Raw genomic sequence first — 27,822 nt, forward strand, 5'->3', positions numbered from 1 at the left:
AATGGACCTTTTCATAAGCAACTATAGATGTGTTAGTGCCAGTGATGTTTGTAGGCCGTTACATGCAATTTCTTTGATGCATGCTTAAAATAGGCAGTAATGTCATGTTTGTCGGAGTAAAATCAATAAAATACACAATAATATGATACATATTTCTGTTCTGTACCTGTAGCTACTAATAATTTCTCATGAACATGTGTTACACATGTGTACTACCCTGTTGTTCCCCATCTTCGCCCACCATCAATTGCTTCCACTGCAGCTATGCATTTTGGGAATTCACATGTAAATGAGCACGCAATGGCACGTGCTATATTAGTTACTGCTTTTAGTAGGACTACTACATATATGTCTATTTTGAGATATATATATATACAGAATCAGACATATACATATATAGATGCAGGTATGCTTATATTGTGAAGACAGTATAAAAAGCAGTGTAAATATGCAAAATAACTGTAAGCAACGACACGCCTAGTACAGTAATATTTATCACCTGCTGGAAATTGTGACGGATAAATTCCAATGTCACGGTCACCAGCCAAGCCTTCCACGACGACGGTAAGTAATTTTGGCCGAAGCAGCTCCTCCAATGGAGTCAATATGAGACGTTGTGGTGTGGGCCCACCTCCAGTGCCAGTAGCATGCACGCGTTGGTCTTGTATTTTCTTTTTCAATTTGGACCTAATATCATCAAATCTTTTCCGACAATGATACTTGTCCCTGACACTATTCCCACAGGCATTGACACCAATGACTATTGTGTCCCACATTTCTTTTTTGCTTGCTGCACTTGTCCGCCCTTGAAAAACATATAAAAGATATGAGGTAAATTAATAATAATATAAGCACCAGTTTCCTACACTGCTAGCTGTTCCAAGAGATAGCAAACATGCTGTTTTATGTGTAATATGTGAAGCACATGAGCATTCACTACTAAACCTATACATGTAAGCAAGCTTGCATTCATATTGTATGCAGTTCTGGCAAATTGACCGCCTGTGTTTATTTGTCCTTGTAAGGCATGATAAAAAGCTGTGTTTCCACACTAATGAACATAGAAAGATATTGTGTACCCATATTTGCATATGAACAAAACTCAGATGACCTAGGATCACATGTATTTGAATAATAAATGTAAAAGTACACTTACCTACTAAATGTCCATAGAGACTGTCATAGTGCTCCAGAATGCCAGTGACAAGAGCCCTATTTTCCTGGTCATTGAAGCGAGGATTACGTGGCTTCTCCACACGTTTCTTCCGAGCAGGTTTAGGGTCAGAGCTTGGCTGGTGCTGACTGGACTCTCCTTCTTCCAATGGAAGAGCCTCCAAAAGCTGGCCACCAGCAAGCACGCCACCACCATCCACCCCATCAGCAACTGCGCCACCAGCAGCACTCCCAGCACCAGCACTCCCACTCCTAGCACCAGCACTCCCACTCCTAGCACCAGCACTCACACTCCTAGCACCAGCACTCACACTCCTAGCACCAGCACTCCCAGCACCAGCACTCCCACGCACAGCAACAGCACTCCCACTCCCAACAACAGCACTCCCACTCCCAACAACAGCACTCCCACTCCCAGCAACACCACTCGCAGCACCAGCACTCCCACTCCCAGCAACACCACTCGGTGCACCAGCAACATCACTCCCCTGAACAGAACGTTCACTCCGACGCGTACTCGCACGAGTAGCACTCCCACTCCCACCAGCATCACTCTTCCCACGCTTTGCGGGCATACTTCCAGCACTCACAAAAAACAGACAAGAAATGTACAGGCAATCACACGACCCACTTCCACATATAAAACAAGACAAAGATGTAAACAAAACAACAAAGGACAAAGCTCACCCAATACACAACAAGTCTCTCAGTCAATATGCAAATCTTCAATCGTCCAGCTCTGTGCGTCTCTCTCTCTCTCTCACTCCCAACAACACAGAGAATGATTAGCAGTACACGTTGCCTTTAAATATGGCGCGCAATCAAAAACATGCTTGTTTCGCCTGATTCAGCAAGATTTGTGATTGTGCAACCTAACAGCACCCCGCCACGCACGCCGATACACCTGTGTGTGATCGGCTCATCATCGTGAGAGTGGGCGGATTTGTTTTCGGCTTGATTTTGAATGTATTCGGCACTTACTGCATACGGAGAGGGAAAAACGCCAATAACATGACTAATCGATAAGCTTGCCGATTTCACATAATCGTCGCTTACTGCATGAGGCCCTTAGTGTTTTAAAGCCACGCGGCTTTTCTCCGCCATTGCGGTCAATGGTGGGACCCTCATGGCCCTTTCTCGTCGCCATTGACTGTCGGACCTGGTTGGGGTCGAGTAAGGGGGTTCCTATGAACTAGGGGCAAAAATAATTTTATTGCTGGCTGCCCTAGAATGAAAGTTACACACGTTAATTGGTGGTGAACTTAGCCGTAGCCTAGTTCCCACGCCAATTGAGAGATCAAGCTCTTTTCAATGAAACAGTAGCCATTTTCGGGATGCTGCGGTCTGGCAGGCATCCAACTCATTCTTGGAGAGCGGGCTTCGTGGAATCCCCATTGAAAGACATTACGCCATTCACTTAAAATGGAGAAGCTCCGCTCCTCCTCTCGGGCGCCACCTGCAGGTCTTCTCAGGTATCGGCCCAACTCTGTGACATCTCCTTAGGGTTGCATGGAGCTTCAATGGCAGCCTATGGACAGGCTGCAAATGGAGACTGAAAAGGCGGGAAGGAGAACAATAGGCCATAAACCTGTAAATACAATTAACCCTTTCCCTCCGACCTGATCCCAGTGTATGTGATTGGTGCATACACTGTATGGGTACAAACACCGATAATTGGAACAATACATTCCACCAGCAAAGAGAACACATTTTGCCCTGAGGCAGGAGAATAAAAATACATGTAAGCACTCTACTTGTGGGAACATGATAACCAAAGGGACATACATTTTGGTTGTGAAGCAGGGGACCATGTGTATTACAAGTACATTTCTGGTTAACCCCTCACTTCCCAGACGGTTGAAGGGGGTGCCTAATGGGGTTGACCCCTTTATTACTCGCTTGGCACCCCGCTGCCGTCACAATCCCCTATCACTTTTCCTTTTAAACTAAAAATGAGAGCGAGAGAGAGAGAGAGAGAGAGAGAGAGAGAGAGAGAGAGAGAGAGAGAGAGAGAGAGAGAGAGAGAGAGAGAGATTCCTAACTAGAGCTGGATTTTCCCCAAGATATCAATATTAACTGGTGAAATTCAACTGATTAAATGAGGGAAATACTATTCCACAGCAGTGTTCCAACTATGTATTGGTTCACCCACAAAAACAACGCCAGTGTACATGTCCCAAACTATCAAGAAATTGCTGGTGAATATTGTATCAGGCATGGTGATACAGCCGCAATGGATGTAAGAATAATTTAAACTTTTCAGACAAGGAGAAAATCAATGCAGATTTTAAAAGCTACCATTATTTGTAATTCTGTTGTCTCTTGTTTTTAAATAGATTATCAATTACAAAAAAATATATTTTGTCGATTAATAATTCCTTAATTAAATTCCTATCTTTTTCGTAGCTTTGTAATTGTAGCTACTGATTAGGACACATGAGCTAGAGTCTCAAGAAATACTTCTCCCATATACAGTATCAATATGTGCTGAACTATTATTCTGCATTGTTTTCTCAGGATCTAAGACAGCAAACGTCAGCTGTAATTGTAAGCAATTTAACCATTTAACCATGTCAACGACGGTATGCTACAGACTAATGGAAAAGTATGTGATGTGATCCCTTCTAAAAAGTCACTTACAATGTTAATGCCAAAAACAAATAAGGGAAATCACTGAAGCAAACCTATGGTACCTTTTTTTACAGTATAAAATGTTTGCAGTTTGGTTTAGTTGCAAAATAGTTCAGAAAAAATCACACTGATATCCTTTGCAATTATGGTCTGCTAACGTCAACTGTGCCTACCAGAAAGTTGCTCTTTTAGAACAAAAAATTGCATTTCTTTAAAACACAATACATAAAACTCAGACTCTCTATTATTTCCAATACAGCCATCAGCGTATTTTTTATCAGCCAAAGTGGGAAATAATTTTTTCCGTTGATAACATGTAAGCACTGCACTATACGGGAGCTGAACAGCAGACTTTTTCTACTTGTCTTGGAAATCCCGACAGCTGTGTGTAGATGGAATTCAAGTAATTCAGAATCCATTTTGTCTGTTAGAATCCATTTGTCAGATGTGTCAGAATCCGTTTTGCAAGGAAATTGCAAAATCTGCTGACTTGTAGAAAAGATAAGAACAAGGGAATTGTTTAAGTTTTTCACATATACATTAAGATTCCGCTCAACACAGCTACCTCTCATAAGAATTGCAAAGGCACTTTCTGTAAAGGCCTCCAAGGCTATAGAATGAATAGAGGTGCTGCCGATTCTAAGGCCTGGGACATGGTGCAGGGAAGAGCGCTGGGCAGCGCTGACGCTCATGCTCTCCTGCTCAAGCAGGAGATTTTTCTTGTCCCTGCATGAGCGCTAGAGAGCGCGCTTGTGTGCCGCGTGGGAGGCGGGCTTAGAGGCGGAGCGGGAGGCGGGGCTAGCGTGCCACGTCACGGCGCCGACGTTACGGACTGCCATTGGCTTCTGGCAGTCACGTGACTGGTCCTGCGCTTCCCTCAGCGGGAAAAATTAAATTGGGCTGCCGGCTGAAATTCCACACGCCTCCGCACGCCTGCGGAAGCGTGCGGAAGCGCCGTCTAAAGCCGCGCTGATACGGATAATGTTTCCCCTCAGCGCGGCTCAGCGTGCCTCAGTACGGTCTTTTTGACCATGTCCGAGGCCTTTCATGAACCTCAGGCCCTGACACATTGGCCAGACGTAACGGAAAGGTAGCAAGTGAACGTAGTCTGCAAAGGACCATATATGGCCTGCTATTGGTACTGTAGATGGCGGACTGCTATTTTCTCACTGTACCTTTATGTATGTACTATATATATATATATATTCGACCTTTTTAGCTACACAAGGGAATTTTTATGTATCCTCCTTAAAAATCAACATACTGTACTGCAGCACAAGTTTTGTTTTATCCCGGTGTACAGGTACATATAATAAGTTAACATGGTTCTTGACAGGGCTAACAACTCTTTTAGTTGTTCTGTCACTGCTGCTCTCTAGTAAACAAACTACAGTTCAGTAGCTTTTTTCTTTTTTATTCCACTATTCAATTGTAATTGAGTGGAGGGTGGTCACGTTTATAGTGATATTCAATGCTGTTAAACGTTGCAGCATACTGTATGCACTTTCAGGAATGGCTTATCCAGCAATCATTTCCCTTAGCACATTGTCAGTGTTTTTTTATTATTATTATTTATCATTATTCTAGCGCCAGTAAATTTAAGCTTCTCTCTTATCTTAAGCAAATCATTGTCAAGATGATTAAGTGGACGGTAGTGAGCAATGATCCAGCTGATAATACTGATTGGTACAATAAATTGGAACATAATTTACATCTATTAAAACATCTCCCTGTGTTCTTAAAGTCTTTTGAAAATGTGGATTTGCCCATCAGTTTAACATTAGTATAGTCAACTAAAGCAGGGGTGCGCAAACAGGTTTTAGGGGAGTGCAGCGGTTATTCAGCTTGAGGCCTCTGGAAACTCACTTGCATTGTATTGTATGTCCTTATTTATATAGCGCCATTGATGTACACAGCGCTTCACAGTAGTAATACGCGACAATCATAAATAACAAATAATATAAATAACAGGTCATGGGAATAAGTGCTTCAGACATAAAAGTAACATTAAGGAAGAGGAGTCCCTGCTCCGAGGAGCTTACAATCTAATTGGTAGGTAGGGAGAACGTACAAACAGTGCATCTGCAAGGGGCCAAGCTTTATGTATCATGTGTTCAGAATATCAACAGTGCTATTCTTATGCTTCTTTAAGCAAGTGGGTCTTCAAGGTGGAGAGAGAGGGTGCTAGTCGGGTATTGAGGGGAAGGGCATTCCAGAGGTGCGGGGCAGTCAGTGAGACCAGGCTTTGGTCCACGTGTCTCCATAGCAACGGGCGTGAAATGACGCCGCGGGGTCATGTGACGTCATTTGACGCCCATCGACATGTCAACGTGGCATCAAATGACGCATCGGGTCACGTGACAAGCCACATTCAAGGTAGTGGGGGGCACAACCCAGGGGCAGAGCAGGCAGGGGGGCGCAGTCAAGGAAGTTTGCATACCCCTGAACTAAAGTTTATTTTGCCGATCACACAGTCTTCACAATGGTTTAAGGTTAATATCGCCGCTGCTAAAGTACAGGAGGTCGGGAGGAATTACATGCTGCACATACAGTATTATAATGAGATGTTTCACATTCTGCATCTCTAAAGGTTATGTACAGGACTATAAAAGTAGTGTAGCAACCACTGACAATGTCTACCATTAAAATAAATTAATTTGAGGTAGAATCACACTTTTCACTGCCCAGTTTCTTCCCAGTTACTTTGAGAGAGTAGTTGCACTGAGATAACAAGCTTTATGGCTTTTATGGCACCCATATACTTAAATTAATTGTCATTTACAGTAGATGCAAGTATGATGTATGTATGTATGTACATACTGTATGTATGTATATATATATATGTACAGTATGAATGTCTTTATTTATATAGCAAAGGTATGTGGGTATGTAGCACACCAAAACAGTGCAAATAAATGCAAAAAATGCGATACTTGCGCACAATGCCGGAGCTCCTGGTTCAAGGATGGCCTATGTGCAGCAATCCAAGTATACAGCAATAGGAAAGATGATCCAGGACTCCACTGGTTTTTAGCAAAATAATTTATTCGTAATACACAACGTTTCGGCCTCACTTAGGCCTTTGTCAAGTGACTGACGAAGCTGTATGACGCAGCGAAACGCATAGAGCCTGATCCAGAGCTTACTCAGTCAAGCTGCAGCTGACTGGAAGCGAAGACCAAAGACTCCAGACGTTTGTGCTCTCCAGTGATCCCCCTCTCGGCGCCTCGCAGTCCATTGCCATCGGATGCGACCAGATACCACCCGGAAGTGACGTCAGACGCCATTTGGCGACGGCAGCACTAGGAATAGAGGAGGACGGGGAGACAGCACAGCGGGCGCACTGAGCGCAAAAGATACCTTTATGTGCCTGACATTTGTGTACAGAATGTGAGTACATGTCCTACAATTTCACTGTTTATAAAACGCTGCTTTTTGCAAGCTATACTATTGGCCGTTTCTTCTGCTCTTCTTTTATATATTTTCCATGGGAAATCGAGCTACACCATTCCTGAAGTAACCCTCATAAGGGAAGATCAAGAGGGGATAAAAGTCCTACCCAAAGAAACCTCAGTACAATATCACTATCTGACAGAGTCAGAGAAAAGCGAATTTACCCTATATGTTTGCTGTAAGTAGGTTCTCCCCCAGAGCTAAGATTCACGCATATTAATTCATTATTGAATCACAATACTGCACAATTATTGTTTTTATATGTTTTTTATTCACATGTTGTTTTCCTGACTGGGTCGCTCACTTTCCACAACCAATCACGACTGTACTTGTGGGAAATCCGAGCATATTTCCCTGGAAGGGGGACAATGGAATTGTCAATGTAGTCTACGTCATCAAAGTGATGATGTAACCAGATGTATGAACTATGGCTCATGTTTCTAATTGGGAAAGGGGACAATGATAAAGGAAGTTGTTAGAGAAAAAAAAAAAGAACAGTACAAATCATAAGTTTAATGTTATAATGTTTGCAAACACTGTCAAGATAAACTTTCAATAATATGTATACGCGTCTAATTTATTCTTTCTAAAAATTCATAAACTACAGAGCATAATGTAGTAATTACGTCAGTGACATGAATGCAATGTAGTCATACATGGGAATGCAACTTCTAATCAGTATTTTGTCCACTCACCTTTCTAATCCATACTATTATTATTTTTTTAATAAGGGGACAGTACCATTAAAAAATAATTGGAGAAAAGAATGGGAAACATTTACCAGCGCATTCTCATTCTTTGGCAAATGTCTACATGGTTATCATAAATCATACAGTTTTTCCATATGGGAAAATTACATCCATTTTATCCACCCTAAATAAAGTACTATTAACTATACTATTAACTATAATAGTACTAGTACTTTTTAGTAAATCCACACCATAAACTATATAGATTTTTTTTAATCTAGTTTTATTTCTAAAAAATAAAATTCCCAGGAAAAACTACATTGAGAGTTATCTCTTATTTTCAAGTATGTCCAGGATAGATCGCATAAAATGTCTATTAAAACACTACTTTCTTTTAAAAAGAACCAATATCAAACTGGTGCAATTTATGGTGATCCATGTCTTTCTTACAGTGTATTTCCCTTAATCCTGCTGCTTCCCAGAGATATTTATAGTTGTCTTGTGGTCATTAGGCTTTGGTCTGGATTAGAAGCGTTTGCCATCTCTTGACACATGGAAGCTATACTAACATAGTTTTGAAAAAAGAAAGTAATAAAGAAAATATAATTTGTTGCTTTAGATGCTCAAAATTAAATAATTGTGTCATCAATGTAACTTAATTGTCATGTGCAATATCAATGTTTTTATCCAACAACATGTTTGGGGTAAGGAGAAAATTTGCTGTTCAGTTTAAGGAATATAGTAATCTGCATAGTATACAGTATTTTCTGAAATTAAACAACTAAAAATATTAGTTAAAGACTGAAATGAAAAACCATCACAATAATTAATCTTCTTTCATTTCAAACAAATTATTTCTACATGTCAGGTACTGGTTTGATTTATTTATAGAAGCAAAGGAATGGAAGCAGGCACACGGTCTTTCTAAAGGTGCAGTTTATTGTGCCACCAAAGGTCCAACGTTTCGGAAAATAGATTGCCTTTATCAAGGAGAGGGCTACAGAACATGCTAAACATACCACAATTTATACACAAATGGGTACTCACCCCCCCCCACGATCACTGCTGCCTTGCTCCTGGATGTCGACGCCCCCATCGTGACGTCAGAGCACCAGCGCGACGTGGCGTGATGACATCATGCGCCACCAGGGGAGGATCCCAGGGCTCCAGGAGCAAGGCAGCAGTGATCGTGGGGGGGTGAGTACCCATTTGTGTATAAATTGTGGTATGTTTAGCATGTTCTGTAGCCCTCTCCTTGATAAAGGCAATCTATTTGCCGAAACGTTGGACCTTTGGTGGCACAATAAACTGCACCTTTAGAAAGACTGTGTGCCTGCTTCCATTCCTTTGCTCGAGTACCTCTGGGATGTCTGGATCTCCCTGGATGCAGCGCACCGGCAGATAAGTACCCCCCTCAAGCACCTACCAGCGGTGTGCATGTGCTTCTACATATGATTGATTTATTTATATATCTTGCAAGCCCATGTTATAATTTAAAAAAAAATATTTTATTGTAAAATATGTTTAGAATATAGTAAATTTCGCTAGAGTAGCTCATTGTTTAAAAGTTAAATTCATACAGTATACTGTAATCTGCGCGGGGATTTAAGGAACAGCAGCCTTGTGCAGTCTGTTCTATATAGTTCACAGAAATATTGCTACACTAATTTGCTGATTTAGACCATACGAGTTGTTCAGTACACTAATTCTACCCCTGCAATATTCCCAATATTATCATGATAGCTGTACCAATATTTCTTGAAGCTGAGCCCTTATGCAGTAGGTCCTCAGTACACTAAATGAGGGCAAATAACGTTATTTTATTTAATTAGGTAGTGGACGTTATTTTCCTTCATTTAATGGGGATCTTCAAAGCTAATCATATCCATAAATAAAGTCCATTAGCAAAACCACTATCGTTACATAACCTGCTTTTTCCAATACACTGCACATGCGTATTGGTCAAAATTTAAGGCACGTTATTAAGGTAGCATTATTCCAAAGATTTTCATGTGCCTTACCATCTTGTATAATATTAGATATGTATCATAGTTTCACTAATTAACGTTATTTAATGATATGGTTTCTAATATTATAATCACTGTATAAAGTAGGGGTGTACAATAATGTATATCCATACATACCTCAACAAGATTAATTCATATTGCATTTATATTAATGTACAATTAAAATAAACGAAGGATGTCCATCATTACATAACACGTAACTTTTTGTAATGAAGTAAAGTAAAACGTCATTTACTGTACTCATTACATTTCTTTTAGGCTATTCCAGGAAATAACTCAATGTTAATCAGGGTCTGGATGTGAGTAAGAGCAGATTTTGGGAGGTGCTAAATATCATAGACATATTATCATGTCCTAAAATTAACAGAGGTTTGAGGATCTCCATTATTAGGTAAACTGCTCATTACCCTATGATTTGCAGATGAGTAAGCCTAAGGTCCATTAAAATTGAAGGATCCATTATTTTTAAGGAAAATGCCATTGTAGGCTTAAGCACATTTGGGATATACGCTACAGATATGGATACGTTAAATTGACATTAACAGAGCATTAAAAAATGTGTGACCTTCGGAGGATCTATATCTGTATACAGTATATCAGTGAATCAGTGGTTTGTATGTGTGTATTGAATGGTTTGAGGTTTGAGTTGTGTGCCTGAAGGGAATTGTGTTAAAGTAAACCTGTGTTACCAAAATTTTGGTGCTGGACCCTTACCAATGTGAATCTATTTTACCAGTCCCCAAAAAACCTGAAGAGTGGAAAGCAACTAGCAATTAACACACCACCTATTCTTCAACACAAATCATTCAAAGTTCAAGCAGACTGGGAACTCGGATGCAAATAAACCTCATCCCTTCCTTAGCATTACAAGATGTATTTATTACACATTTATTTCCTTTGAACATCACAAAGAACAAATATTTGTTTTTTTAAGAGTTATTTAGTGGCATAGAAGGGACATCTCAATTGGAGTCATGTAGAAGTCTCCTGGCTGCAAAACTTGGGCAAAAAAATAGCACCAGATTAATTGAACAATAGGTTACAATTGGATGTTTTACCTTGATAATTATGGTGCCATTTTGTTTGTTTTTTGCTCTATTTTTGTTCAAGGTTTGCAGCTGGGAGACTTGGATACACAGCCCCCAATATATACTTGTAATATGTCAACAAACTATAAAGAATTCTGATGCAATTTAAGAGCTTCGTCTACTGTATATACAACACAGGACGCCTTCACTTGAAGAATTACAAATAATGTTCATTCAAGTTATAATTCTTCATTTGGATCAAATGTTGACAACGAAAAGATTACATTTCCTGAAACTGAACAGTACAAGTGTCTTTACTTTCAGCAATGTATAAGATCATCAAAGGCTAATTAGCAATGAAATATAGATGCTCTTCAGATTTTTTTTTTCATGAAACATAATGTAGATTTGGGTTGCCACAACTGACAATACACAGAATAATTGACGTAACAATAAAGATGCATTTTACTGAACACAAATAAAGAAAACAGAACTAGTAGAGTATTTGTGAACAATTTGAGTCATATTATAGAACTGCTACATTGAAACATGATATGATATAATTATCAGCAGAGAATCATGTTACATGATTATTTCCTGTTGAAATAGCAAAACACAAAATCGTAATTATATTAAAATTGTGCTTTCTTGGTAATGTTATATAAATTGTAGCCACAACATCAGCAAAAACCTGATAACCCTCAAGTTTAATCCTTTTTTTTTTTTTTTTTACCATGCACTGCTTTTTCTGAGATTGAGAGGTAAGCTGATTTAAAGGATGCAGTATTCCACCATCTAAACACCATCCCTTTTTTGAAACATTCTACATAAATAAATCAATCACAAATATTTAGCAAGGATATCTGAATAAAATAAAAGATTGTCTTCTCAAATACTCTGAATATGATCATTAATTTATGAAAGCCGAGAAAATAAACCAGGAAAAACTTAATTGTTTCCCCTGTGCAAAGTATTGATTCTAAAACAGGATTACAGAACATTAACTGAAAATATCCTCTGCAGCAGAGAGATGGATTTGCTTTTTATATGTTGTTGCCCTGATGAGCATATATTTAACTAGCAGAGAAGGTCCAGAGCAAGTGTGTGCTATAAAAATCCATCTTCATCACAGCTTATGCAGAATTCCATAAAAAGCCAATTAAAAACTTCAGTGTGTGTTTGATAAAGAATGGTTCTCTCTTAGTACAGTAAATTTACACTGAGAAATATCGGGATCTCAATGTTCTTGCCTAAGCGCTGGGGTGCGTGCTGTACATCTCATTCGCTCATAATGGTCAAAGAACCATCAACCGATTGTGCTCATATTGTTGACCTTTGTCTTATGCCTTCAGCACTGCAGTAACAATATACCATGCATGATGTCAAACTGCATGCAGATAATAGCAGCGCCCTTTAATACAACAGAAATATGAAAAAAAAGCATTACCTGAAAGGGAATAAATCAGCAACGGAGTTTTCAGTTGGCTGCAGTCATAATACAAGCAGTGCTGCCTTTTTTTTAAATCTGGATGTGGGTAGCTGGGAGCTGTCCACTATCCGACAGATATCTGCTGCTCTCTGCACACGATTGTTAATGTGTGCTGCTGGATTTGCAGTGTGCTGTTATAACTCTGGTTCCTCCTCAGCCTCTCTCCCTCTGTCTATTAGTGCCTGGCCCTTTGTTGCTGCTTTTGCCTCAGTAGCTTGTCTGCAGTCTGTCTTCAGTCTCTTTGAGTGCTCAGGGATGGATTGACTCCAGCCTCTCCTGCTGCTGCTGCTGCTGCTTTAATGGCGACTGAAAACTCGTGTAAGCTTTTTAAGTGCCACCTACTGATTGTTCATGGAACACTCGTTTTTTTTCCAAAAGACTGGATTTTTCTGGTTATTGGAATAAATATAGTTTTACTCAGTCTGAGCCAGAACTTTGCGTTTTTAAACATGCTACTGTAATGGGTGAGCAATATAATGCTGATCCTGGACAATGTTTTCAGAGGGCTTATCATATCAATAATAATTGTACTATTTTTTTTTTCATTAGTGAACCCAGTTTGAATCCCTGTGCCAACTCATTGTGACATAAACAGGTCACTTGAGAAGTTTACTTTGTCTCCCTGTACCACAGCCTCAATACATAGGCTATAAACTGAGACAGTGGCTTGTTTATTTTGCAAAGTTCTTTTTGCACCAACACTATACAAAAATGATATTATTACTGGGAGCACACAGTTACCATTTTCAAAGTTATAGAAATGTAGCATTGACAATTTCACACATATTTTATATTTCTTCTTTTTTTTTTTAAATAATCAGAATAGTTATATTGCCTTATTTTTCTGTTTCTCCTCATTTTCTTCACACTAGACACTCTATTGGTTCCAACCAGAATCTGATACCTCACTCCATTCAGTTTACACCGTAGTATTTGCTTTTAACATTTTACACACAATATTACATACACTGTATAACACTATGGCCCACTTCTTTAAAGAAACACTCATATTATATATTGCAATATCATATATCTATTGAAAACAACTTTCCACTACATTTTAAATACAATTGGTCATAATTAATTGATTGTACGGTTTGGTTTGTTTGATTTTTGCATTTTCTTGTACATTACTTTTTATATATAAATAAAAATAAATGTTTAAAATCAAGTATCATGAGCACAGCATATTTTTTTTATTTTTTACAAGTACTGTATAATTTTTACTGAAAGTTCATGGGAAATAAATGGGATATACTAAACCAATCTTGGAACACTGGTAGATCCCCACCTGAAAGGTACCTTTCAGGCAAACTGAAAGGAAACTTGGCGGTTTAGGGGGCCCTCTGTTTATTCTGGAATCATACTGTATATAATCTATTGACATTTATGGTAAACAATGCATTGCTCTGCAATGTATATCAGTAAACTCTTTGAGGCAGTGGCAAAACTGTGAAGGACCTGATTGGACAAGGCCCTATAAAGAAATGAATCAAGCCCACCCTGCTACTGACACAGTCCTGCCACCTCCCAGGAACTAAAAAGTACAATGACTACAAATTGAGCAATGCTACAATGAATTTTGGGGTGTGACTTTCCAAAATTCATCTATGACTGGCAGGCTTGGAAAAGACATTGTGGCATTGCATGAATACCGGACACCAGGTGCTTTATTGTCCCAGCCCATTAAGTAATTGGCAGAGCTAGCGAAAGGGTAAAAAACGTGCCCCACTGGCTTCGATAAATGCCCAAAGACAAGTCCAGGCTGTGCCACCAGTTACAGTACACACCTTTTGGCAAGAAAATACATTAGTTGATATTTAGCCACAACCCTAAAATATAACTTATTTGGGTCCATGGGCCCAGATATTTATAAGGTATAACGAGGGATCATAAAGGTGGACAGCAAATCAAGAGCTTAAACATTACCACTATTGTATCTGAGGTCAGTGGTGACGTGCAAAATAGAGTTTGTGTCAGTAATAAGGGAGACTATAGGTGGGTAACATTCCCCCCATATTTCCCTTCTTAAGCCCCCTAAAGGGATGACATTGCATCTGAGAAAACTCAGAGTGTGATATGCTAGACATATTAAAAAGAGTTTAAACCTGAGAAATGGAGAATCACTATGCCTGACTGAGTTATACAAATGTTGGTAATACAGAATGAAATATGAAAGAGTGACTTGCTGTGATAGAGTGTGCCCTGTGGTCTTGGTTGAAAAGCCCCTCAATACTGTAGTTCACAGCCTAGACTGTGCCACAAGATCACCACTTTCACCAACTGTCGTGCAAGCTTTGTCATCTACAGTACATGCTCGTGTGCGGTTGTGGAAAGAGGAATGTGGATCATACCATCAGACCACTGAAGGCCAGGATTACAGAACACATCTGGCTTATAAAGAGAGAGAATCTGGCACACCCACTGTCCAGATACTTCTCAAACTGTTCTATAGGGGACTGTGACAGAGTGAAGTCAACTCCTATCAGTTACGCCTGGGAGACATATGTCTGAGTGCTTCATCCAGCACTCATAAGGGTTAACTCAGGTGGAAGTTAGGAAATCAGAACTCTTTAGCTGACACCTGAGAGCCAGCAAGGTAGATAAGGATCATGTGACTGGCAGTAGCTGCCAGAGAGGGAGAGAGAGAGAAGCACACTGCTGTGTGAGCCCTTAGCCAGAGGGATTTCACCAAAGACTACTTCAACTAAAGTAAGGATAATTCATTTGTTTACTGACTGCTTAATGTACCCTTATGGTCTGGTTCTGGTTTAGCCAGCCAGCCTGCTAGATAGGTCTGCTGTGTTATTAGTCAGTTTTTCTCCCAAAGTGGAGCAGGATTTATTTTGTTAAAGGGACAGTGTACCCGCATGTTATGTTACTGTGGAGAAATAAAGCCACTGAACGTTTTTATTTATCCTGAAACTATACGTGTGGACTGTTCCCTGACCTCGGCTACAGGCCGTCCTGCCACAGGTGGTGTCAGAAGTGGGATGTAGGACGGCCCCTGTATCTGAAGGGCCACACAAAAAAAAATGGAGAAATTTTTTTCTCAGTTCCTTGAGCAACAACTCCAGCTAGCAGAGAAGCAAGCAGAGCGACAAGCCCAGCAAGATGAGCGACAAGCCCAGCAAGCTGAGCGACAAGCCCAGCAAGATGAACAACAGGCCTGGCAAGAGGAAAAGCTACTCCAACTGCTGGTCGAAGGCCCAACCTCAGGCAGACCAGGGATTCCAAATAACCCACCGTGATGCTGCCTAAAATGAAGCATTTCTCATCACTTTTGAAAGGGTAGCCATGGCCCACGGCTGGACAGTTGATCGCTGGGTAACGACTCTGGCTCTACTCCTCATAGGGGAAGCTCAGGCAGCCTACCAGGCTCTTCCAGCGGACGAGGCCATGGACTATCAGAAACTAAAGGCTGCTATTCTGGATCGCCTAGGCCTCACGCCAGAGACCTACCGACAGCGGTTCCGGACAGTCAATATACAAAACCGAGACAGACACCGGGTCGTAGCCCACCGCTTAGTAGACTTATGTGCCAGGTGGATACAACCGGAAAAACATGACAAGGCAGAGATCCTTGAACAGTTTGTGCTCGAGCAGTTCATACAGATACTGCCCCCCTCCTCCCGCTCCTGGGTGAAAAGACACGCTGCATTTTCCCTGGATTCAGCGGTCCGCTTGGTGGAAAACTTCCAGGCGACGACACCCAACAGGATAGCTGGGAACGGCCGGTGCAAACACCAGTTGCTTCCGGTGATACTAGAGGCAGGAGAGCAGACAATTGAGGGGTCTACAACCCGCCAGCTCGGGAGATCCAGTCAACCCAATCGGAAGACACTTTCCCATCTCGGAGGGTTCCTGGTACAAACTCCCGCAGAGACGCCCATCCTGGGTCCGAGGCCACTGGATCACTCAAGGGAGGCCGCCACCCACAGTTTTCCCTGAGAACCTGGACTCCTGTCACCCACCCGGTGGAGAGGATAACCCCACCAACCAGAAGGGAGGACCCCATCCAACAGTGGAGAGGTCCAAACACCGAGCCCCGTCGAGAGCTTCCGCGGACGACCGAGTTTGCGGACTCAGGAGATGAGGAAATGGACTGTTCATATGGCAGAACCACTGCCACAGCTTGTCTCCGAGGGGACCACAATCCGTGGTTAGTCCCAGCATCTCTGGAGGGGAAAAACGTAAACGCCATGCTGGACTCGGGCTCTGGAAAAACCCTGATCCTAGAGGGCCTAATTCCAAGCAATAGACTATCTTATGACTCTCCTTGGAATATCGAGTGTATCCATGGGGATACAAAGATGGCGAACGTTACACTGCGTATCCAGGATCAAGAGGCTAGCCTACTAGTGGGAGTTGCTCCCTGGCTACCTGCTCCTGTTCTACTTGGCCGAGACTGGCCCTACCTCGAAACATTGTTGGCCCCTACTCCTACGGAGCCTACTTCTCTGGTACCGGAGAAGCCCGGAGACTTGTTCCCTTTTTCCCCAGAGATTTTCCCCCGTAGACACCATGTCCCAAAGACACGTAAACAGAGACGTGCGGAAAAAAAGGACTGGTTAAGAAAGGCTGGGACTTTTGGTAACATTAGTCAGCCCAAAGGACTGCAGGTCATGGCCGGGGATGACCAGGGTGGGGAACAGATAGATACGGGAGTGTTGCCAGACCTGGATCTTCCTGACTTCCGTCAGAGGCAGAGGGAGGACCCAGCTCTGGCTAGACAATATGAGAAGGTGGTACAGGTCAACAACAAGATAATAGATGAACAAGGTGTAAAAGTGTTTCCACATTTTGAACTGTTGAATGACATACTATATCGTGTGAATAAGGTTACACAAACAGGGGAGGTCATTCAACAGATGCTAGTCCCTAAAGGGTTGATTAAAACAGTGTTTACCCTAGCCCATACTCTCCCATGGGGTGGTCATTTGGGCAGAGATAAGACCACGGACCGCATCTCGTCCCGGTTTTACTGGCCAGGCATACATGGTGACATCATGAAACTATGTGAGACATGTCCTGAATGCCAGTTAACTAGCCAAAAAGGACAGAAGCCGGTTCCTTTGGTTCCTCTGCCCTTGGTAGCCGTCCCATTCGAGAGAATTGGGGTAGATCTGGTCGGACCTTTAGAACCCTCTGCGAAGGGACATACATTTATACTCGTTGTTGTTGATTATGCCACCAGGTATCCTGAGGCCTTCCCTCTGAGATCAGCCACTGCTAAATAGGTTGCTCACAGGCTGTTAGAACTGTTTTCTAGGGTAGGACTTCCCCAAGTAATGTTAACTGACCAGGGAACAAATTTCATGGCAAAGTTAATGCAGGATGTCCTGAAGTTATTGGAGTTAAAATCCGTCCGGACCTCGGTCTACCATTCTCAGACTGATGGATTGGTAGAGAGGTTTAACCGTACTTTAAAAACTATGCTTAGGAAGTTTGTGGACACTTAAAAGCGAGCTTGGGATGAACTTCTCCCTTTCCTGTTGTTTGCGGTACGAGAAGTTCCCCAATCATCCACAGGCTTCTCCCCGTTTGAGCTCCTATATGGACGCCAACCTCAGGGTATTCTCGACCTACTGAAGGAATCCTCCAGGAATACCCTTCAGTATGTCATAGACCTTAGAAACCGCCTAGACATGATAGGTTGGTTTGCGAAGGAAAACCTCAAATCTGCTCAAGAACGTCAAGAGAGGCAGTACAACCAAAATGCTCGCTTGAGGGTCTTCCAACCTGGGGACCAAGTGATGCTACTACTACCGACATCAGAGAATAAACTCCTTGCGAAGTGGCAGGGTCCTTTCCAAGTTCTCCGCCGCACCGGGGAGGTGAACTATGAGATCTCTCAACCAGGGTCCAGGAAGGGTAAACAAATCTACCACGTGAACCTCCTGAAACCCTGGAAAACGATGAGATCGCTGTTCATTCACCCTCAGGAAGGAGAGACGGATTTGGGTCCAAAGCTTCCAAAGGGTAGTACGTACACTGACCATCAGGTTCCCATGGGAGAGCAGTTAACAACGGAACAAAGGTCAGACCTACTTGATGTTTGTGACCAGTTCCCAGATGTTTTTTCTGAGCTGCCAGGGCAGACTGATTTAGTGTCCCATAGGATTGAGACAGAACCTGGCGTAAAAGTACGGTCCCGTCCCTATAGATTGCCAGAGGGCCGAAAAGACCTGGTAGAGAGGGAGATAATAGACATGTTGGAATTGGGCGTGATCGAGGAGTCCCACAGCGAATGGTGTAGCCCTATCGTGTTTGTCCCTAAACCAGATGGGAAGGTGAGGTTTTGCGTGGATCTGCGAAAGGTAAATGCTGTATCCAGATTTGATGTATATCCAATGCCTGGGGTGGATGAATTGCTTGATTCGCTTGGTAAAGCAGAGTATATCTCCACCCTAGATCTCACGAAAGGATATTGGCAGATACCTCTAGCGGAAGAATCCAAATGCAAAACTGCCTTCGCCACCCCTCTCGGTTTATACCAATTCGTCACTATGCTATTTGGGTTACATGGGGCTCCAGCCACGTTCCAAAGGTTAATGGACAAGGTACTACGACCCCATAGGGCATATGCCGCAGCGTACTTGGATGACATTGTCATCTATAGCAGACACTGGCAGTCTCATATAAAAAGGTTAAGGGCAGTCCTAACGTCCTTAAGAGAAGCAGGGCTCACTGCAAATCCAAAAAAATGTGCCCTGGGTAAATCCACTACAAAGTACTTGGGCTATGCCGTTGGGGGAGGGATAGTAAGGCCACTAGCTAGCAAGGTGGCCGCCATAAAGGAAGTCCCCACCCCACAGACAAAGACACAGGTCCGCTCCCTTTTGGGGTTAGCAGGGTATTACCGGCGGTTTATCCCCAATAATTTTTCGGAAATATCTGCACCCCTAACAGATCTGACAAAAAAGAGTGCCCCGACCCAAGTTAAATGGTCAAGACGCCTTTGACATGCTAAAAAAGTGCCTGTCAGAGGGCCCCGCTCTTCGGAGCCCAGATTTTAAAGAGCCCTTCATCATCCAGACGGATGCCTCAGAAGTAGGACTGGGAGCAGTGCTGTCTCACAATTTGATGGTGTTGAACACCCCATACTGTTCATCAGCCGGAAGCTGTTCCCAAGGGAAGTGAGGTATTCCGTTATTGAGAAGGAGTGCCTCGCTGTAAAATGGGCAATTGAGGCCTTGAGACATTATGTCGCCGGAGTACACTTCACCCTGGTCACTGACCATGCGCACTTGAAGTGGTTAAACACCATGAAGGACACAAATCCAAGGTTGACCAGGTGGTATATTGCCCTCCAACCCTTCTCTTTTGATTTTCAGCATAGACCTGGAAAGGACCATGGAAATGCTGATTTTTTGTCAAGGGAAGGAGTGGAGGGTCGGGCTTCAGCCGTGTGGGACACTAGCCACACACAAACAGGGGAGGTATGTGACAGAGTGAAGTCAACTCCTATCAGTTACGCCTGGGAGACATATGTCTGAGTGCTTCATCCAGCACTCATAAGGGTTAACTCAGGTGGAAGTTAGGAAATCAGAACTCTTTAGATGACACCTGAGAGCCAGCAAGGTAGATAAGGATCATGTGACTGGCAGTAGCTGCCAGAGAGAGAGAGAGAGAAGCACACTGCTGCGTGAGCCCTTAGCCAGAGGGATTTCACCAAAGACTACTTCAACTAAAGTAAGGATTATTCATTTGTTTACTGACTGCTTAAAGTACCCTTATGGTTTGGTTCTGGTTTAGCCAGCCAGCCAGCCTGCTAGATAGGTCTGCTGTGTTATTAGTCAGTTTTTCTCCCAAAGTGGAGCAGGATTTATTTTGTTAAAGGGACAGTGTACCCGCATGTTATGTTACTGTGGAGAAATAAAGCCACTGAACGTTTTTATTTATCCTGAAACTATATGTGTGGACTGTTCCCTGACCTCGGCTACAGGCCGTCCTGCCACAGGGACATATACAATTTTCAATTGATAGGGATTGAACATATTGAACCACACTTAAGAGGTGAAGATAGACTAAATGTTCTCAATAAATGAGAGATGTATTGGATATGCACATTAATTAGATACTCTCTATCCTAGAGGTATCAATGTTGAATGGGAATTGAAACATTTCCTTCAAGACTTAATTTGTGTACCAGATTTTCTATTCACCATAGATTTCTGATACATTGTTACAATTCATGGTATAGCTCTGTTTATGTAGCTTTCTGAACGTCATCACATACTGTAGTTTTAACAATTCTCTGTCAAATTGTTGTTAGATTATCATCATTATTCTGATGTTGATACTGATGCTATCTCCAATCCAGTGAATTCCTTTTTCCTAGATTATATATAAGATTATTTATAAATGTATAAATGTAACTAATTTAACTATTTAATGGTATATTTTGCAGTCATTATTATCTTATGACATTTCTCAGATCTTTACATTGCAATTGTAACTCTCATATTTTTGTTTTTATACCAAGATTGTTACATTGGTTTACAGTATATATCCTAGGTTGTCTTCATACACAATATTTTTTCAATTTTTGTCCAATTTTTTATGTTGTCAATTAATGGTCAATGTTTTACATTTACATTTGGTTAGTACATGTATTTGTGTATTTTTGGTTTTTCATTATTACAGTCCCTATGTTATGCGGTGGGCCTTGGTTCGTGGTTGTCTTAAATCATTTGCATATCTCACCTGTTCAGGATCTACTGATTGCCTTCATTCACTTTGTGGCTATTTTTTTTAACCAAGACCACGTATATCAGGACACATTTCATCACAGCAAGTCACTCTTTGACAAAGCACCTATGCAGTGTGAAACGCGTTAGAGGATTTACCAGTACCACATTTGTATGGATTTTATTCAATAAACTGCATTTTTTGGTCACTGCATCCAGCGTTGCTTAATTGCTCTGCTTCCTTTTTGAATTTTCCCTTAATTATTATTGGCACTATTGCCAATGAACTATTAAGGATTAATATTAGTTGCAATTTGTGTGTGCTTAAGGTGAAATTTACTCAAACTTCACCATCCACATTTACTGTATTTCATATAGAAACCTGTTATTTTTTTTACGCATATTATATTCACTGTTTAAGAGTCACATAATATGTGACTTACTATATAACATATTTTTCATGAAGTGTTAAAACTCCATCTGATTACTAAGATCATTATTGGTTACTATGGACTATTTAAGAGCACCATAATGGACATACTACTATCCCATAATGAAGTTGCATTACAGTGCCAAAAAGCGTTGGATATGTTTGTGATGTCACCCAGTTGATGGAGCTAGACACGCTGGCCGTAGCATATAGAGGTACACGAGTCTACATTTGGCGGTCCACTCTTGGATTCAGATGCTGAGAGTCTCTATACTGTGCTTTGAGGAGAATACCTTTAACCAAGGGACAAGCTAACCAGCAATATTTTTACACTGCGCTGTGGACGTTGAGAATTTGATTGGTGACTATGAGATTTTGTATCACAATGCTTACAATCACTCTATCCTTGTGGATGCATTTTCTCTACTTCTGATAACATATTAAAATAGTTTTGACTGTTTTTGCACTGTGGAGCATGCACTTCTTATTATTGTTATTTAGATTCTGTTGGGGATGTGGTCCATCTTTTCAAGAAGCTGCTACAGTCTCCACTTACAAATCACAGTTTACGCATGTATATGGACTATAGTAAATTTTTCACTTAATCAATCTTTGTTTATATAGACACAATTTGCACTATTATTTTTATGCAACAGTCACTTTTTGGTACTGTAATAATCTTGTTTGTTTATTTTTTATATGTATTTATATTTAAATATATATATATATATATATATATATATATATATATATATATATATATATATATAAAATAATCCTGTAGGCACACGTAGAATATAGGTGCATGTCCCATATAAATAGTATACGGGCATACCCCGCATTAACGTACGCAATGGGACCGGAGCATGTATGTAAAGTGAAAATGTACTTAAAGTGAAGCACTACCTTTTTCCCACTTATCGATGCATGTACTGTACTGCAATCGTCATATATGTGCAAAACTGATGTAAATAACACGTGTTACAGGCTCTATATTCTCCCCGCTTGCGCACAGCTTCGATACAGGTAGGGAGCTGGTATTGCTGTTCAGGACGTGCTGACAGGCGCATGCGTGAGCTGCCGTTTGCCTATTGAACGATATGTACTTACTCGCGAGTGTACTTAAAGTGAGTGTCCTTAAACCGGGGTATGCCTGTATGTATACGATACCGTTCCAAAGTCAGGCAATAAGAGAGAGCACTCAAACGTAATGTGATAACACAGGTGTATTCAGTGAACAAGGGGTTACATCAAGACAAGGATCTTGCGTGACTTTGGAATGGTATTGTATATATATATATATATATATATATATATATATATATATATATATATATATATATATATACAGTATATATATATATATATAAAACACAAAAAGATATAAGTATCCCAAACGAACACACAGTTTGTACCAAATTATAACAGTTTATTATTTCACATACTTTGAAGGACAATACAAAAGATTAACAAAGTGGCAGGGACACCCTAATATAGCAACTGATAGGTCATGACAACTGAATACAAAGAATAGTGAAATTCTAGTTGTTATTTGTGTGACCAAGCACTTTGTACTCAAGTAGACAAAAATGATGTAATACTCAGGTGAACCTGAAAAATGTCTATTGATACAATAACTCTCTCAATGCAGCCTGTGACAATAATTCATTGCATAAATAATGACCTGGTAGGGGAATGCAGTCACATGTAACCGTGATTGGCTCAATCGAAATCAGAGGATGGTATGTCACAAATAGTTGCATAAAAATATTATGAGCTTGCAGTATATTGATTCCAAAAGTATTCTCTTCCAGTTGTATTAGTATACACAATGACTCTGACATGTAGATATGGAGAGTCAGATAAGCAGAAGAGCAGAAAGTAGCATGCAGAGGGAATATATACCTAAATGCAGGCTGCGACACTTGATACCTTCAAATAGTTAATAACTAGATGGAGTCTCATATAAAGACAAAATAGTCAGTCCAAAAACATCAATATATAATGTGTCGCAGTAGATTAGATGAAAACCTTGCAAGCTCATAGAGTGTGTAAATTCAGAGAGAGTTCTCTACAGCAATGTAGGTATACACGTGAGATATAGCATATTGTGTATAAAAAGTCAATGAACAAAGCAGAAGCATAAATGTACAATTGCATCATCAGTTGTTTAAATGGTATAGCTACGTGCTCTCCATGTGGAGAAGAGAGAGGGTGTCCTGCCACTGGCTTTCCACTCCTACGCGTTTCGACTAAACGTCTTCCTCGGTCATTATTTATGCAATTAATTATTGTCACAGGCTGCATTGAGAGAGTTATTGTATCTATAGACGTTTGTCAGGTTCACCTGGGTATTACATCATTTTTGTCTACTTGAGTACAAAGTGCTTGTTCACACAAATAACAACAAGAATTTCACTATTCTTTGTATTCAGTTGTCATGACCTATCAGTTGCTATATTAGGGTGTCCCTGCCACTTTTTTAATCTTTTATATTGTCCTTCAAGGTATGTGAAATTAATAAATTGCTATAATTTGGTACACCCCGTGTGCTCGTTTGGGATACTTTTCTCTTTTTGTGTTATACAATATCTTCATCCCATAGCACTGTGGGCATAACAACATTGGTTATTATTGGCCAACCTGTGGGTACCTTTAACATTACACGGAGTGTATGTGGTATCAATACCCTTCCCCTTTTCTTCCCATATATAATATATATATATATATATATATATATATATACTGTATGTATATATATATATATATATATATATATATATATATATATTTATATATATATATACTGTATGTATATATATATATATATATATAAAAACAGTATGTAACTATTAACTGTGTATGTTCTTTAATGATTAATATAAATAATCTCTAAAATTTTGTATAAGGGCAAATGAAAAAAGTTTTATATAGTAAAGACTAAGCAGTAATAAAGAAAAAACACACATATGGTCAATATAAACAATATGTTATGACTGGTGGGGAAACCTGGAGACGTAGCAGCTTCTGAAGGAACCTAGGTTCCAAACAATACAAGATGGCCAAAACAAAAAACAGAAGCACATGCTCCACAATTATTTAATATATGGTGATAAATAAAGGGGAAGGATTAAAAATACTTAACAATATTATTCAATGAAACAGGAGATAATATTACCAATCCTGTGTGCAAAGTCCTGCTGGATGCTAAATTAATTAAATATTCCAAATGCTCAGTGTCTCAAATGTTCACTATATTAGAGTGTTATCGGCACCAATCAGAGTGCAAATGAAGATATGAAAATCAATATTGTAAACTCCATAGAAAAACACAGATAGGGTGGTTAACCCCAGATGATACTGACTGTGATAAAGGATCCAATGTTGGAACATATCCCTGTGCTGAAATGCTCTCTCTCTGACAACCAGAGAAAATTGCCTCTTAGGGGATACAAGCGTGTCTCACAACAACTAGTATAAACACTGAAGTTGTTAACAGAGCACTCCGCAAAGTATCTTGAATGGTAAAGAGATTGCAAATAGCTCTACCTGCAGTATGAGGGAACAGACTTGAGCAAGCATCTTTCCGGAACTTTGTGGCTCTAAGTCTCCTTTCCCAGCAACCAACAGATGCAGCTCTCAAGTGATTTGGCTGTGGTTAGCTGTAATCCCCGTCGTACTGCATAAACTATGTGATCGGGCTTTTTGGCAGATATAATGTCAGTGTTAGAAGTGATTGCGATGTTGTAGATGATCACCCCAAAAAGCAATGTGAATTCCCAACGCATTTCAGCGACGAAACACATTGGGAATTCATTTTGCTTTTTGGGGTGATAATAATAACAACCAAGTAGTCTCTATAAAAATACACTACTATCTAATGTACCAGTTTTATTACTAGGATAAATAGATAGAGGTTTTTAGTGATAGTATTATTTCTTCTGTAAATATAACACTGTTTACTAGTAGTTCTATAGTTTGAATTTGAAAATACTGACACGCCATAACAAGGCCTGTATCTTGGGAAGCAGGGGTTTCCCGAAGCTAAAATCAATGCGGTTCAGGTCAGGATACCCCCTGCTCCAGTTCACTATTACAAAAAAAAAAGTAATTATAGTAGCTCGCCGCTAAGGTAATGAAGCTGCTTTAATGTGAATTTTACTAATAGTGTACAGAAGCAGGTGGTCTCATGAGCTGAACTGCATTAATTTCAGCCTCGGGGACACCCTACTTCCCTAGTTACAGGCCCTGGTATGGGGTGCCGATTTCTCCTGTGCATTTAAATTGCCCAATCACGTGACGTGGAAGATGTAAACATTGCTGGGATACCGGCACCCCATACCGGGACCTATAATTCGGGAAGCAGGGTGTCCCCGAGACAACCTGCTCCTGTACACTATTAGTAAAATTCATATTAAAGCAGCTTCATTACCTTAGTGGCTAGCTGCTAATGCAATGAAGGGGTTAAGGTACAGAAGCTGGTTTATTGAGGGCAAAGGGGTGAGTGAAGGGGGTACTTGGTCCAGGTTGGTTGGTTAGGCTGTGGGAGGAGTTAATCCCTTCATTACTGTAGCAGTGGTAACTACTATGGTAATGAAGGGGTTAACCCCTCCCGCTACCCACCCAGTGACTCAACCACCCACACTGGGCCAAGTATCCCATTCACTCAATCCCTCTACCACTAATAAACATTAAAGTACCTACTACGACCAATAAACAACCCACCTACCCACTGTCCCCCACCCCCCCACCCCCAATACATACAATATAGTAATGGGCAAAATAACTATTATCCAGATATGGATAAGAGTGCACTTGCCCATTAACAATATAACAAGCCAGAATAAAGTAAATAAAAGTTGCACTTACCCCTGCAAGGATGAAGGACGTCCTCGTCTTGCTCCAAGTCCTTGTCCTCCGTTGGCAGGAACATTACAATAGGAAACAAACTAATGGCCACTAACCCATTCATCACCTTAGTGTTAAGTAACCGCTATAGTAATTAAGGGGTTTACCTCCCTCCCTCACTTCCCACCCGGGAGGCCTAACCACCCTTCCCACTGCAAAGACCCTCATCATCCACTCCCATTGATTTGCACAGTGTTAAACCATGGCCATAATAAGGCCATGGTTTGCCACTATGGCAATAAATGGTCAAGCTAAAAAAAACAGCCTCTAAATAAAACACATTACATAAAAAAAAATGTTTTAAATGCAAATAAACAAATTGCTTGGCAAAGTGGTGCACCATGGGCATGGACAATAAACAAAAATACAAAACGATTAAATAAAACCATTATTTAGCGCTAGCCACTAAAGTAATGAAGCTGCTTCAATGTGAATTTTACTAATAGTGTACGGGAGCAGGAGGTCTCCTGAGCAGAACCGTATTAATTTCAACCTTGGGGACCATATTATGGCCATGGTTTAACACTGTGTGAATCAATGTGTAGAAAGGGTGGAGGGTGGGGTAGTTGCCCCAGGGAGGGTGGTTAGGCCTCCTGGGTGGGTAGCAAGGAAAGGGGGGGTGGCTAACCACTTAATTACTATAGTGGTTACTAACTGCTAAGGTTATAAAGGGGTTAGTGGCCATTAGTTTGTTTTCAATAGTAATGTTCCTGCAAATCGGAGGACAAGGATGGGGAGGACGGTAATGAGGATGGCCTTCATCCTGGCAGGGGTAAGTGCAACTTTTAAATCATGGGAAGACGAAGAGAGTTCTTTAAGCAGCTAGTCTAGTGTGCTAATAAGGCCTGGTATTTGCTGTTGGAGTCGATACACAGTAGTGGAAACTTTGTTGTCCTCAGTACCAACCGAAGACGCATGTGGAGTGACTGACTACTCTGGGTTATATACAATGACGTGATGAAGTCAGTAAGGCGACCAATGATCATTTCACGTCATAGCATAGGTTTTTCACAGGTTACCAGATCAGTGTTCTTATGTAGCTGATGGTTACCATGGTAAACATATCAAATGAGTTCTTTAACCATTTCTAGCCAAGGGAACACTGTTTACAGTATGTTCCAAGGGTCAAATGCTATATATATAGGCTAACGTTTCTGGGGATCCTATTTGGATCCAAGTTAAGCCCACAAGCTTATTTGCAACAGTCAGTAGATATTACGGTATTAATTACATCTCAAAGGACAATAACAGAATTTAATAAATACATTTATACAAATAGAGTAGACAGCACTCACTATAGA

General features: G+C 40.8%; 1 protein-coding gene across 1 annotated transcript in view; it reads right to left on the bottom strand.

The window, feature by feature from the left end:
• DIRAS2 (DIRAS family GTPase 2) overlaps nt 1–12,799 on the bottom strand; it is a 53,887-nt gene extending 41,088 nt beyond the window's left edge. The window contains exon 1 of the mRNA XM_075599974.1: nt 12,449–12,799. The gene's annotated coding sequence lies outside the window, so the exon portion shown is untranslated. The remainder of the gene's footprint in view (nt 1–12,448) is intronic.
• Between the last annotated feature and the right edge of the window lie 15,023 nt (nt 12,800–27,822).

This window comes from Ascaphus truei, chromosome 1 (genome assembly GCF_040206685.1).
Source record: "Ascaphus truei isolate aAscTru1 chromosome 1, aAscTru1.hap1, whole genome shotgun sequence".
In the NCBI taxonomy this organism is placed as follows: Eukaryota; Metazoa; Chordata; class Amphibia; order Anura; family Ascaphidae; genus Ascaphus; species Ascaphus truei.